Source organism: Engraulis encrasicolus, chromosome 10 (assembly GCF_034702125.1).
Source record: "Engraulis encrasicolus isolate BLACKSEA-1 chromosome 10, IST_EnEncr_1.0, whole genome shotgun sequence".
NCBI lineage: Eukaryota > Metazoa > Chordata > Actinopteri > Clupeiformes > Engraulidae > Engraulis > Engraulis encrasicolus.
The window spans coordinates 7,081,296-7,097,799 of NC_085866.1; the positions used below are offsets into that span (position 1 = coordinate 7,081,296).

At 37.3% G+C, this 16,504-nt stretch overlaps 1 long non-coding RNA gene across 1 annotated transcript; it reads right to left on the bottom strand.

Annotated features, from left to right (window-relative positions):
* Positions 1 to 11,008: 11,008 nt before the first annotated feature.
* LOC134457552 (uncharacterized) lies at positions 11,009 to 15,511 on the bottom strand. The gene is made up of 3 exons (XR_010036444.1): positions 15,145 to 15,511; positions 12,642 to 12,787; positions 11,009 to 12,021 (listed from the first exon to the last, which is right to left on the bottom strand). It is a non-coding gene; the product is annotated as an uncharacterized LOC134457552 (long non-coding RNA).
* Positions 15,512 to 16,504: the final 993 nt, after the last annotated feature.

Genomic DNA, 16,504 nt, shown 5'->3' on the forward strand with positions numbered 1-16,504 from the left:
TAACCCGTTAAAAACTGCACAGCAAGAAGGTGTTGAAACGACGTGTGTGTAAAGCTGAAACCATATACTGAAGTACACATGCTACAGGAGCCTATGTGCTTAAGATAAGATAAAAAAAAACTGTAGTCTGTTGCACATGAAACAGAAAATTGTCTTTTGGCGTGGTTCCAGGCATTCTCACAGACATTAAACAAGACATGACAAAACATGTATGTTGATAGCAGAGTAGCTGGGAATGTACATCTTGTATTGAGTAGGGCCACAGCTGTGGGGATGCAGGATTTGTTGTATCTGTTTTGGAGTGCTAGTGGTACATTGTAGCGCCGATGGAAGCCGTTGGAATAATGGAGGGGGTGAGAGGGGTCCTCTGTGATCAAGCTGGCTTTCCTAATCACTGTACCACTGTACAGCTCAGATAGAGAGGGTTGAGGGTGAAGCAGTCATTTTGACAGCCTGATTTACTGTACGTGTAAGTTTTTTCTTTTGTCTAATGCCAATTCAGTTGTACCAGGAGGAGATATTGAAAGGAAGGACTGATTCTATGAGGGGAACGGTAGACTAGGGTTAGAATGCCCTTCCTGAATTGGAATGTCCTGAGTTTCCTGAGTAGTGCTTTTTCTTTTAATATTGTGTCCATGTGCTGCGAGAAAGGGAGGTGTCCATTTCTGTGCCCGCCAAGGTACCTAAAAACTTCCACTTGCTCCACTGTCTACCCTCGGATGGTAATATTAACTTATGAAAATAAAATATATATGAAAATAAAAATATATCAAGATAATTTTGTTTTTAAAATGGTGTGAAATATTTTACATATTCAGTTATTTGGGACAGCCTGCATAATATGACAGATGTGATGTGATCATAGTAGGTCATAGGCCTACAGTATGTGTGGAATATTCTCACACGGATGGACACATGGAATGAGAGTGAAAGTTCTGGAGTGCCACATGCTAACAGATTGCTTCCAGGGCACAGCTCCTCCTGGAATTCCCCTTTGCCATTTCAGGTCACTTTTCTAGGACACTGCAGTCACAGATTTCCTCCCAGGGAATGCCATCCTACAGTGTATACGTACCTCAAGATGATCGGTCTGCCATGCCAGAGGGCCTGCCATGAATGTATTCCCCTTGAAGTCTTCCTAAGATCAAGATGGCACAGGCGGCCAGTCTTCATACCAGCTTGATACTGTAAGTATGCGTAGTTCAAGTCAAATGATTTAAGGCAGTAACACCAAAACATCATTAAATCGTGTTTAAAACATCATTAAAAAGTTTTTTACCCCTCGGAACATACTAGCTCATGTCTTGTAGCTGGGCTTGTATAACCCCTGACGTTGTGGACACCTTGAACAAACTTTTTTTTAGTTTTGACATTTGTCTCTTGCTCATTTGATTGAAATAGTTTTTATAGTATCTTTGTTATTTGGCCTGTCTTTGGTGAAAGTAGACTATAATCTGTGAAAGTAGTCTGTATAATTTCTTTGCATGTGTTACTCTCATGGGCAGAGGGTGAAAGTTTACAATTTTATTGGGCCAGCACTGACAGGGAGGCCTTTGAAGGTTTATCATAATTTTATTACTGTCTTTAACAAATTCAAACTCACACTCAAACACATTCGCATATTTAAGTTTAAGAGGACACACAACCAAATCTTAACATGTACAAAAGTTATGAGCGATGAGCGATCTGTAGCGCCTCCCTGAGGGCAGCAGTTTGAACTCAGAGTGAAGAGGATGGGTGGGATCATCTAAAATGTTTGTTGTTTTCCTGTCAACTACAGTCCTGTGTAGACTGTGCAGTGGTTTTTGGGGCCTTCCTACGATCTTTCTTGCCATTTTCACCACTCTGGACAGCCTGTCCAGTTACGAAGCAACAGTCATTATGAATCAATTTTGCCTACTGGTGTGCAAATGTAACAATCAATAGGTAACTGAGGTAATACAGCAAAATACAGTTATGCATCAGGTGCTGTCACAGACCATTTGTCTTTATTCAGCCTTTCTGGCTGATTTTTGTTCACATGCATTTTGACAGTGTTCCACCTCTACGAGGTGGTGTCTATTAGATCATGACACGGGAGTGGATTTTCACTCCCGTCCCATCCCGGTCCCAGAAAAAAAAAATCCATCCCGTCCCATCCCGGACTGGAGTAAAAGAAACGAATCCCATCCCGTCCACTCCTAAAAAGAATGTCCCCCAATCCTGCCCATTCCCACTCAAAATCAACCCCAATCCCGTTTCGTCAAAAAAAACTAGGCTACTTTTGTTTGTTTTTTTAAAGAAAAAATAAGCGGCATTCCCGCTCACGTTCATTTTTATTCCCGCTCCTGCCCGCTCCCATTCATCTTTATTCTCGCTCCTGCCTGCCCCCATTCATCTTTAAAATTTTGACTCCCATCCCGCGGGAATCCCGCAGGACCCGCAGGACCCACGGGAATTCCTGAAAAATGTCATCCTCTAGTGTCTATCACTCATATAATTTGCTCAGGCAGTGTTACTCAGAGTTGGAGTTTTCGCCATTCTACCGTACCTTTCAAACCACTTACCATATGTGTTTGGCTCAAAATCCTGCATGTTCTTTTTGAAGAATAGTCTGAGAGTCTGGTGTCCATTTCCAATATCCAATAGGCCTACATTTATTTGCCAAATATAATAATTGCATTAGTAGATAAAGCATGTTTACAGAGCTCCGGTGTTCATCATTTCATCTATCCTCAACGCCATATGCAGGCCATCGATTCACATGATCAGAACAAAATGATCCTTCCATACAACAGATCTTTATAGTAAGCATATTACAAACACACGCGGTTCTCATATCTAATCTATTGGGGTGTGTGTGTGTGCAAGCAGCCATGTTCTTCTATCTTGTACCGAAGACTCAGAGTTCTCTTTGTCCCTCCAGTGTCCGCCATCCTTTATCTAAACAGTTACTGTACACACACACACACACACACACACACACACACACACACACACACACACACACACACACACACACACACACACACACACACACACACACACACACACACACTTCCACCCCCGGCCAAGTACCTTCTTCAGCATGACAGACACATCACACACGTTATTGGATCCAACACATCCCTGGTCCAAATGCACTGGCTCTGGAGTAAAGTGTATGAGGATCAGGGCTTGACATTAACTTTTCCGCTTGCCTGCCACTGTGGCAAGTGGTTTTCCAGTGTCACTATCCATCCAGCTATTCTACTAGCCACACATTTGTTTTTTTTTCTTTTCTTTATCATGACACTGATCATCTACCCTCAGAAGATGAGGTGCAAAAGCAATAAGACGAGTGCACAGCTTTCTACATGGTAATAAGTCAAACAAATAGAAACTGAGTAACTGAGCTTTTTCTTGAACTTTACATACAATTGATACACAAGGGGCAAAGTGCAGCATATAGGCTATTCTGATCATACCATAGAATAAGCTACCTGCCAAATTGGCTAGTGACACTGAAATTGTTACCTGCCATAGCCAAGTTTTACCAGCATTTGGCCGGTTGGCAGGTGCCAGTGTCAAGCCCTGATTAGGATATTATAAAGTTACACATGGACACAAACACACACTGCTGCCCTCTCTCCTGATGTTCTTTTAAGAAACACCATGCCTTCTAACTTGTTTCTGTGTCTCGCATTCGGTTTCTGTTAGATATTTGTTAAACTCACACTCACATCGAATATTTTGCTGTCTCTATATCCTTTTGTCCAGTACAGCAAGTGTCATGTTAAATAGGCTGTGATATGATGCAAACAACTAATCTCACATTCATAGGTATTATCCACACACAAAATATCTGACTCCAAATAGTATTCAACCTCATTATTGTAATTTATCATTATTGTTGTTATTATATTATTATTATTATCCAAAGGGTAGCCTAACTTCTTCTGATGCTTGAACTTTGTAGTGCTAGTATGTAGCTCATACATTTACATCATCCAAGATGGCACATCAATGTGCACGGTGGCAAGAAGGTTTGCTGTGTCCCTCAGCACAGTATCCAAAGCATGAGGGAGATGCCAGAAGCCATAGGATGGTTTACAATGCAGCAGCGAGATCGCTATCTCCTTCCTTATGCCAGGTGGCAAAGGACGTGTACTCTGTCAGAGCCCTGCAAAATGAGCTTTGCAGGCCACCAATGTACATGTTGATGCTCAAATGGTCAGAAGCAGACTTCATAAGGAGGACATGAAGGCCTATGCCACACATGGGGCCTATGCTTACACAGTGCACCATAGCGAGCGATTTGCATTAACCCATTGACGCCTAAGGCACCTGCAAAAAGGGGTGTTGAATGCCTAATAAATGCCTGAGCCCTTTTTAGGAAAANCTGCCCTCAGCATATAAAAACCTAAATATCTCAGCTTTTGAAGCACATAAAAGTATGCACTGAGTTGCATTTAAACACTAAAGGGCTCTGCACACTTTACGTGCGTAACTTGGCGCATTTGGCGCAAGAACCATTAATGGCGTCATCACTTGCGCCAGACTATTCATGCTTATAAACGCCAGTTACACCACAAATGCAATTCTCTCCAGACCAGCGGGCGTCACTGTTGAGAAAAGGAGAAGAACTGAAGGCCGGCAAGAACCGCGCGAGGAACGAAGAAAGCATACACAATACCACCACCAGTGCTGTCACATGAGTTGATAGCGCAAGTGTGCCAGCTACGAAATGAAATCGTATTGAATATAATCGCAGAGCGAGGAGGAGGCAAAAACAGAAGAGACGGTGGAATGCCTGTCGGTCTTGTCGTCACACTCCCTCGTTCACACATCCTACCTGCCCAGTATTCCCAAGTAAAAAAAAAGTGTACTTAATATATACTTAATAAGTACGTTTTATTGTATTTAAAGTGTACTTCAAAAGTGTGTATTTAAAGAATGTTATTTTGGGACAACTTATAGTATACTTAAATGTACTTGAAATATAATTAAGTAGAGCTTAAACACATTTTAAGTTGACTTTTTTGTACTAAAATTAAACTTTGTATAAGTGTACTTAATATACTAAAAATATATTTAACTTTAAGTACATTATAAGTATACTAACCAAGTCACTTTAAAATGTGTTTAATGTATACTTTAGCATGCGGATAAGTGCATTTTAAGTACATTAGAAATCTATTTTAACGTCATGAGAAAGTACTTTATAGTATATTGCAGAAGTACATACTTAAGTTGTGTTATTTTGGGACAACTTATAGTATACTTAAATACACTTGAAATATAATTAAGAAGAGCTTAATCACATTTTAAGTTGACTTTTTTGTACTAAAATCAAACTTTGTACAAGTGTACTTAGTATACTAAAAACATACTTAATTTTAAGTACATTATAAGTATACTAACCAAATCACTTTAAAATGTGTTTAATGTGAACTTTAGCATGCGGATAAGTGCATTTTAAGTACATTAGAAATCTATTTCAATGTCATGAGAAAGTACTTTATAGTATACTGCAGAAGTACATACTTAAGTTGTGTTATTTTGGGACAACTTATAGTATACTTAAATACACTTGAAATATGATTAAGTAGAGCTTAAACACATTTTAAGTTGACTTTTTTGTACTAAAATCATACTTTGTACAAGTGTACTTAATATACTAAAAATATATTTAACTTTAAGTTAATTATAAGTACACCAACCAAGTCACTTTAAAATGTGTTTAATGTGAACTTTAGCATGCAGATAAGTGCATTTTAAGTATGTTAGAAATCTATTTCAATGTCATGAGAAAGTACTTTATAGTATACTGCAGAAGTACATACTTAAGTTGTGTTATTTTGGGACAACTTATAGTATACTTAAATACACTTGAAATATGATTAAGTAGAGCTTAAACACATTTTAAGTTGACTTTTTTGTACTAAAATCAAACTTTGTACAAGTGCACTTAATGTACTAAAGCATACTTTACTTTAAGTACATTTCAAATATATTCACAAAAATCGCTTTAAGTACATTTTAAGTGAATTGACTCTAAATGTATTTTAAGTATACTACAAGTAGATTTTACTTTAAGCACATTTCAAATATATTTATTTTAAGTACACTTTAAATATATTTCAAAAGTATATGAAAAAACATTAATGTAATTTCTAATTATTCATTACCATTGTACATTGTCTTGTTCACAACCATCAGCCATTCACATGAACCTTCCTTTCACCCTCACTTCAGACAACAACCACTGCCTCAACCAGGATTTGAACCCACAACTCACTGAACCACAGACTTGCACTCTAACCACTAGACCACAACTACCTGTTCTTCGATAGGCACAATTACGTTCTTGAAGTAATAGTTTTGAGTAGTACACTTTAAGTATACTTTTATATACTTAATAACAATACTTAGAAATCATTGGTGGTGGTATGCTTTTATCGAATTAAAGACACTTTTACATGTTTAATTTGTGCACCAAAAAATACACTTAAAGTGCACTTAATACACTAATAACACAACTTAAGTACAGACTTCAATTTTGTGCTTAAAAGTTTAATAGGTAAGGCCTTACATGCCTTTTTAAGATCTGTTTGTGCTCTTCAATATGGTGTTTTTACCATGAAAATACATTAACAAAATGGAAGGTGGAAGGTTATTTAATGTTACAAAGCAGAATGAATAAATAAGCCTAGGTTAAATACACTAAAATGATGGTTAAAAAAAGTACCCAGGTGAAAAAGTGTACTTAATATACTTAATAAGTATGTATTTTTGTATTTAAAATATACTTCAAAAGTGTGTATTTAAAGAATGTTATTTTGGGACAACTTATAGTATACTTAAATACACTTGAAGTATGATTAAGTAGAGCTTCAACACATTTTAAGCTGACTTTTTGGTACTAAAATCAATCTTTGCAGAAGTGTACTTAATATACTAAAATCATACTTAACTGTAAGTACATTGTAAATATACTTACTAATTCACTTTAAAAGATGTTTAATGTGTACTTTAACATGTGGTTAAGTATAACTATTTGAAGTATGCTACAAATCTATTTCAAGGTCATAAGAAAGCACTTTATAGCATGCTGCAGAAGTACATACCTAAGTTGTGTTATTTTGGGACAACTTATAGTATACTTAAATACACTTGAAATATAATTAAGTAGAGCTTTAACACATTTTAAGTTGACTTTTTGGTACTAAAATCAAACTTTGTACAAGTGTACTTAATATACTAAAATCATACTTAACTTAACCCTATCCAGACCGGGGGGGGGCTAAAAGTGCCCGCACCAACTTTGATGTCGTATAACTCCAGAATGACTAAAGCTATGACTACGAAACTTTGTGACTTTTCCTAAAATGAAGTTGGCTACAGTGTGAAACCAAAAGATTAGGTTTATAATTTTTGTTGTTGCCATGGCAACGGTTTTCTGACAGGTACGCCTGACCAAAAATCACTGATCTAAGTCTCATCATCATCACTTTTCATATTTGTTTACATTTTCATCAGCATCAGACACCCTTGTGAACATTTGAAGTGGTCTGAAGCAAATAATTACCAAAATTGATGTGCATTTCCCAAGTTAGATTGAAAATACATGAAGGTGACATTTTGGGCAATAAAAACAGGAAATGACATCATAATGATGTCATAATATCCAATAATGACGCCAAACTGATGTCATTCATAGATCTTTGGCTCAAGATCATCCCCTCCAAGTTTGGTGGTCATACGCCATTCAGTTCCCAAGTTATGAAGGGGCGGGTGTCAAAAGAGCCCCCCCCAGGAATGCCAAAAAAGCCCGGTCTGGATAGGGTTAAAGTACGTTTCAAATATTCTTTCTAATACCAAACTTTAGCACATTACTTTTAAAATACAAATACACTTAAAATACACTTAAAATATACTACACTAATAGTATGTTTTCAAATATCACACTTAAGCACATTACTTTAAAAATACAAATACACTTTAAATACACTTGAAATACAATACACTAACAGCATATTTTCTAATACCACACTTAAACACATTACTTTAAAAATACAAATACACTTAAACTACACTTAAATTACAATACACTAATAGTATATTTTTTAATACCACACTTTAGCACATTACTTTAGAAATACAAATAAACTTAAAATACACTTAAAATAGAATACACTAATATTATATTTCTAAAACCATATTTAAGCACATTACTAAAAAATAAAAATACACTTAAAATACACTACACTAATAGTATATTTTCTAATACCACACTTTAGCACATTACTTTCAAAATACAAATACACTTAAAATACACTTAAATACAATACACTAATAGTATATTTTCTAATACCACATTTAAGACAATTAATATTAGTGCCAAAAAGGCAATATAGTAAGTATGCAAAAAAATATGCATATTTGTAAAGGTCGTAAAATATAGTTTAGGTACTGTATATATAACTGGTAATGTATATTTTCCAACACTATGTTTGAGTACATTTTTTAAGAACAAAGTTTAATACATTAAACTAGCAGTACATTTTCTAATACCATACATTACTATAATGGTGTACTGTGTATGATTTTTCGTAGTTTATTTCCAAAATTCATGCTGGAAAAATATGGAACGCTAAATGAGCCACGCTTAATTAAATAAATATGCCAACAAATAATTAATTAAATGTGTCATTAATTTATAAAAGTAGAAAAGTATTTAAAGTACTCCTTTCACCATTTAAGTAATTATTGAATTATATTCATTTAATTATTTCATGGCCCGTGTGTTTCAGCACATTATGAAATAATTGTATCTGTCAAACTCACCCATCAAAGTCTGTGGGCGTATCCTAAAATCTGATTGGTTGCATTACCTATCAAGTCAAAACAGATCGAGCGTAGAGCTGATCATAGGAAAGATTTTGTCGGACGTTCGTGTGTAGGTATTAACGTGAATCACCCAGATCGGTGAGGTAAAAGGTGACCCGCCAGCATTCATTCACCGCGATCAACATTTCAACTGGTAAGTCCATTTTTATAAAAATGTGTAAATTTACACATGGTTAATGTTTTGACCTAGGTTAAGCAAGTTCAATTTGAACGGAATGGCTAACCTTAGCCAGCAGCTGTCTACCAGCTAGCTTACCGTGTGCTCAGATAGTGGTTGTCCTACTGTTGAGATATAATGGGCTATGGCAGATAGTATATTCATCTGTTTTTTGTTTTTTTCACTAAAAGCCCATGATGTGATATGTTGTTGAGCAAGGATGAGACGTGTGCATTTGAGGTGCAAGTGGATTAGTGTCATGAGTGGCCCAGCCCAGCCATCCTTGAAAAATCTGTGCATGCATGTAAATTAACCTAGAGATGTAGAACTAGTTGCTTCGTCAAAACAATCTGACTTCACTGTAGTAGCGATGTGTGTGAACATACTAGGGCTTGGGTAACATTAGGTAACATTGTAGCACATACTTTGTAACGTGTAGTACAGTACGTCTGTCTATTCCAGGCAACTGATTACTGCCCGTCTCTCTTTCGCTAGCTGCTACTGCTTCCATTGGTTTTCTTTACCAAAAGCTTTTTTTTCTTTTTACAGTGAAGATGGGACTGGGACGGATGAACTGATGGCAAAGCCACGCACCTACCAAAGAAGTGACTACACGAGAATGCCCCACAGACCACGGCAGAATGCTGACAGGAACAGCAACAAAACCAACTTCAGATGCATCATGTTAATTTGACGTTTCTGACATAGGCCTACCATGGCCACAAAGTAGTAACTTCTATTACATGTGACATGGGGTCGGCCCTATAGGCTCCCACATCCCATATATCTTCCACAGAGGTTATCTTGTATTGTTATTGTGTACTGACTTGGGTTTAAGCATGATTCCACCCTGGTTGTGGTTTAGGTCCATCTCTACTATTATGAGTAGAGCATGGTTAGAGGTCATTACATTGTGGTTTAGAGGTAGGTATGGCTGATGTTAACTGACTGTTAGGCACGATTTCAATGAGGTTAGGGAAAGGTTTTTGGGTGGAACAGTAGGCCTACCATTGGCCTGCGGGACAATTCAGTCTATCCCCCCCCCCGCGTTTTTTTTATTTTGTATTATCAGCAGTTGTAGCATAACAGCTATATTGTATTGATGATATTCCTACTAGGGCTGCAACTAACTATAATTTTAATAGTCGACTAATCCAGTGTTTCTCAGCCTTTTTTTAGGCGAGGCACCCTTCCAATTCATGAAAAATTTCAAGGCACCCCAAACCAACAAGCTGTAACATGGCATCGCATCCGATACCACACATGCTTAGACAAGTAACACATTTGGTCACACGACCTACGTTTGAAGTTGCAGCTTACTGGGGTGACCTAAATTTACTTTATTGTGCGTAAATGGCAGATGAAAGATTCCACTGACTAGCATTAACTTATCAATTTAGACAAAAATATCTTATATTACATAATTTATTCATCAGCCACTTTTCCGCGGCACCCCTGTTGAGAAATAGTGGACTAATCGATATATCTAGTCACCATTAGTCGCGAAAAAAGAGACTTACTCCAACCTTTGACAAAACTTCCTGGCCTCTTGCGCAGGGATGAAAAAATTCTTTCAGCTCACATTGATCTTTAAATCTGGATAGTAGCTTATTTACTCCAAGATACAACGTCCAATTCATACGTGCTGGACAATTTTAGGATTCAATAAAGTAATAAAGCTGATATAGTACCCATTTGTCAAGAGTAAGAGCATGTCAAATTGAACAAAGGTCTCGACTCTAGGCTTCTTTGTGGAAAACTAACAGTCTATAGCAGCCTGTAGATGGAGTAAACATGTACAGCATCACAACTTCTTCACTGTAACAAATATGTGGCATATTTGGATAGTCCGTGCCTCTTTCACTGCTTGTAAATATTATAATTATTGATGGCTAGTCTTCCTCTTGTTATTTATGCCTCCAATAGATACTTTGACTAGAAAGTTAACTTGGCTCAGTTCATGCTGAAAAGAAGATACAATTATTGACAAAGACGAACATTTATTAAATCTGTTCAATTGTGTTTCTGCAGGGAAAGAGCAAGAACAAAATACAGGAAATTGATCTGAAGTGCACAAAATGTGTATCAATGTGAAGAGGTTAGAATAACGTATTAGTTGCTTAAAGATGGCTTACAAGTCTACATCAATTGCAAGATTTAAAGGATTTATAGGTTGCATGCATAGAAATACTAAAACATGCAGTGAAATTAGAGTTGTGTGCCTATACTGGGCGTAGCAAGGTTTCTCGCAGGGGAGCTGTCCGCAGCAGCCTCCTCTGGTCTTGGTGGACACGTCGTGGAACTCATCTGGAACCTTGGTTGACCACCACAGTGCTATGATGTGTTTGGTCTCGGCTTGGATGGCAGGTTGACTGCAGTTAAACATGGGAAGAAAGATAAACCAAGTTGTGCAGAATTATATAAACAAGACTGAACTGGAATATACATACATTTAGGAAAATCATGGTGTAACAAAGAATGGTGATCACTTACACCTAATGGTGTAACTGAACCTTGGGGCCCACCTCTGAATAAACAACACAAAACCCACAAACCAATATTATTTAAAGGCGCACTTGGAATACTGTCCACATTGTGCCCAGTTTGAGAATGAGTGTAATCACTCTACTTTCCTTCTGGCCTCCAGCGCTTTAACCCATTGTAGCCTGGAGACACATATATTCATTCAGGTTCTTGAGATTTGAGGGGTTTTTTAAATTAAAAATGTGGGTATGTTACAGCTGAATGAACACATTGTAATGAATAACATGAGTTGTATAGTAAGAGTGAGTCTGAGAGTGCATGACTGATTGTAGTTAGGTTTTTTTTTGCAATGATACAAGCATGTCATGTTCTGTCTTCGTGTATAATAAAAGTGTAGTACTAGACTACAATGATGATACAGGCCTTGTTTATCTGCGGTTTTCTTGACAGATTTCATTGGACTGGCTCTCTGATCCAGGTGTTGTGGGCAGTCAGGCTTTGTTGATTATCTGCATAAATAACACACATAAAGTCAGATGATCCATGATCAGTGCAAGCTTGCAATCTCAGCTAAATTGATACTGTGCCATTTGTGGAAATAAGCTCATATTACGCCTCCCCTTGAGTTAAATGATCGAGGTTTACCTTCCTCCTGTACTTTCAATCGTTTTCAGAGTATGGCTGTGTAAATACTACCTCCATGCTCCATGCTAGTGATCATTGAATCCTATGAGACCAACTGGCGGCTAGAGAAAGGTAAAACTCAATCATTTAACTCACAGGGAGGTGTAATATGAGCTTATTTCCAAAAATAGCACAGTAGTAGTAGTAGCCTTATGTCCCAGTATTGGCAATTGTTTTGCAGTGGGTGGTACACTTCTCACACCCACACACACAAAACATTTAACAGATAAAGAATAATATAAAAAAAAAGGTGGAGGGGTTAAGATAAAATAGTAATCTAAAAGAAAGCTCTACAGATTAAATCTTAAAATCGCTAAACAGTATCACTTCAACACTTGATTAGTCAAATAAGGTTTGATTGTACCACATTAAGATGGTACAAGTGGGTTACATATTTTACCATTTCCATACATGGATGCAATATACGCAATATACTGTATAATACCACAACGCAGATGATGTCCAGAATGATCCCGGTTGGGCGAAGGTCCAACTTGGTCATGGCACCAATGTGACAGACATTGTCTTGTGTAGGGTTAGTCTGTATGGACATCAGTAGGCCAGTTTGGTCACAGTATCCCCTTTTCATTTCTGAAAATACAGTGCGATACAGATGTGGGAATTACAGCAGATCTTACAACAGATTACTTCTATTCATCTTCCACAATGTTCTGAATAAAACCAGTGTGTGTGTGTGTGTGTGTGTGAGAGAGAGTGAAGAACGCTATAGCACTTTATAGTATACACATGACAGACATAAACACATTAAGTACATAAAACAATAATTGGGGCTACTCTACATGAGGTTACATTGTGGAATACTATTGGTAACAACAGTAGGCCTACTGCCCTACAAAGGCAAAATGTGCACAACATACCAAATCAGTTTAACTTATTTAACTGCATTACGTGACAATACAGGATTCATACATATTCAAGAGAGAGAAAATAGTCTCGGACGGCTCATGAACATAACTGGACAGATCTAGCCTAGAAATCTAGACGCCCCTAGCGACCGCAAATTGAATTTGCTCCCGGGGGCAGTCTAGCGGACCCCGGTCGTTTTGCGAGGCTGAAAGTTATCCGATGACAGGGCCAATCAAATCGCGAGGGGGGCCGGGCTACTTAGTAAACAGGAAACTTTCTAAGAAGAAGCATGGTGTCCGTCCGTGCTATGTACACTTAATTTAAAAAGCCTGGATGATAATACATTTCGTGTCTGACATGGATTGATGTAATAATACACCATGAACTTATCGGACACAAATAGATCACAACACAATACCATTTGATCATTCGATGTTTTAAACTAGCTCGGTAAGCTAAGTTGAGCATTTTACAGGACCAAGTCACACGCTATTATCAGACCACTACTGTAGGTGTAGAATGAAATTGCTGCCCCAATTTCTAATAAGACACATGCCATTAAAAACGAGACATTTGGGAGCTTTGAAAGTCTTTGAGTAGCTTACTAAATAGATGGGAATGGCATAGTCTACCAAGCTAGTGGCTAGCTAACCTGTCGTCAATAACACAGAGCTAGGTATCCAGTCTTAATATAACCATTTAACAAGCCCCAAATGGCTCAACATTTCGCTGGTTGATCAAGGAGGGCCATGTGGTTGAAAACGAGGCATTTTTGAACTGTATAAGTGAAAACACGATTTATTAGGACACTTGTTTGTGGCTGTGGTCATCACATGCATTCACTGCTACGACGGCTCGAATTTGCCGCTCCACCTACAAAGGGGCCCTCGCTGGCTAGCTAACCTGTCGCCAATAACACAGAGCTAGGTATCCAGCCTTGTATTATATGCCTGCCCCAAATTCTAATAAGATCCATGTCATTAAAAACGAGACATTTGGGAGCTTTGAAAGTCTGTGAGTCGCTTACTAAATAGATGGGAATGACACCTAGAGTCTACCGAGCTAGCGGCTAGCCAATCTGTCGTCAATTACACAGAGCTAATATCCAGCTGTGTATTAGTTATGGGTATACAGCTAGCTAGCTAACACCGAACATGCCATGTTGACAACAATCATAAATATAACCATTTAACAAGCCCCACATTGCTCAACATTTCGCTGGATGATCAAGAAGGGCCGTGTGGTTGAAAACGAGGCATTTTTGAACTATGTAAGTGAAAACACGATTTATTAGGAAACTTGTTTGTGGCTGTGGTGATCACACGCATTCACTGCTACGACGGCTTGAAGTTGCCGCTTCACAAGACAGCTGTGACGTTACACAGAAGTGTGTGGGGATTGGTTGTTTGCCATCCAATTGCGTGGCGTTGAGTGCTGAAGCAACCGTTTATCCCGCCCACACTGCTGCCCAGCCCTCCTAGACCCTGGTACAGCTTTTTGCTGTACGGGTCTGGCTCGCTAGGCTAGGACAGATCTAGTCCCAGAATGTTCTGAAGTTGAACTAGTAAGCCAAGCACTGAGAGGTACTCTACCTTTAATGTACTCTTGATATTCATACTATTTGCTAGTGACCAAGCTATCCACCTTGAATTCGCAAAATAATCACTTCATACTTGCTTATTTTGTATGGTGTGATAAGTAACTGGAAATTTGTTGTGTAGTGATGCCTGCTAATGCTATTTTTCTAGCACTAGCACCCTCCTAGAAGAGTATCGCTGGTTGACGTCTCGACCCCATTCAAAAAAAATGGAGCGTCCGCCAACATTGTTATTGAACAACGTTGGTAATGTTTCTTAGCATACCATCTACTTTGTTTTGCCAACAAATGACTCGTTGTCTGCGGTCACTCTGACTGTGCTACTTATGACAAATGCAACTAGCATTACCACGGTGAAAATGAGACCACGTAGACGGCTAGTTCCAACGTTTTGTCAGGTTACACAAGGCAAGGCAAGGCACGTTTATTTATATAGCGCATTTCATACACAACGGCAAATGCCTTTCAAAATTGTCTACATTACCTGTGAGAAAGTGTGTCAAACAACTAACACGATGATGGAGGAGATTTGGTTCCCGGAGCCCTTATAGTGGCCGCGAGGAAGCCAAGAAGAACTTGGAGACAGCTGTCATCCTCAACGTATCTCGACAACATGCATCCACTCCTTTTAAAACTTCATGGCCAACAAGCTAATTTTACGAATACATTTTCCTAAAGATAAAACTCTAAGCCTTTCACTTGAAATGTTGACAGCGCTACAGTCCCAATCAATCACAACCCTTTTTGGTCATATTTCGAATAGAAGCAGCTTTCCTCCTTGATCCATTCATGTCATGTAGGAGGTGTTACGCTTCAGACCAAAGCAGTCGATAACACCAGATTGGCACTAGTCCCGCCCGTTTACGTCAGTGGTTCCGCCCACTGACTTTGATGGGTGAGATTGACAGATTAATTTAATTAATTATGTGCTGAAACACACGTAACATGAAATAATTAAATAAATTAATAAAATAATTAATTGAATTGCGAAAGCAATATTTAACATTACATTATATAAATCACCATTTAATTCATAAATTACACATTTAATGCCAATTTTAATTATTTCATTCTACTTTAAATTAATTAGTGACACATTTAATTAATTATTTGTTGGTGTATTTATTTAATTAAGCGTGGCTCATTTGGCGTTCCATAGAAAAAGGGGAGTCATTCATCATCATCATAAAATGGGGTTCTTGTCCATGTTCCGCCTTTTTGATTTTCCAGATATAGACATTTTTTGCTAGGTAAATGACTGTACTTTGGCCAGTAATTAGTTTATTTATTTTGTAAATACACTTAAAATACATTTAAATACAAAACACTAATAGTGTATTTTCTAAAACCACTCTTTAGCACATTACTTTAAAAATACAAATGTACTTACAAAACATTTAAATACAATACACTAATAGTGTATTTTATAACACTACACTTTAACAGATTACTTTTAAAATATAAATGTACTTAAAATAGACTTAAAATAGAATATACTAATAGTATATTTAACAATACCACACTGAAGCACATTACTTTAAAAATACAAATGTATTTACAATACATTTAAATACAATACACTAATAGTGTATTTTTTAATAAAACACTTTAGCACATTACTTTTAAAATACAAATGTACTTAAAATAGACTTTAAATAGAATATACTAATAGTATATTTAACAATACCACACTTTAGCACATTACTTTAAAAATACAAATGTATTTACAATACATTTAAATACAATACACTAATAGTGTATTTTTTAATAAAACACTTTAGCACATTACTTTTAAAATACAAATGTACTTAAAATAGACTTTAAATAGAATATACTAATAGTAT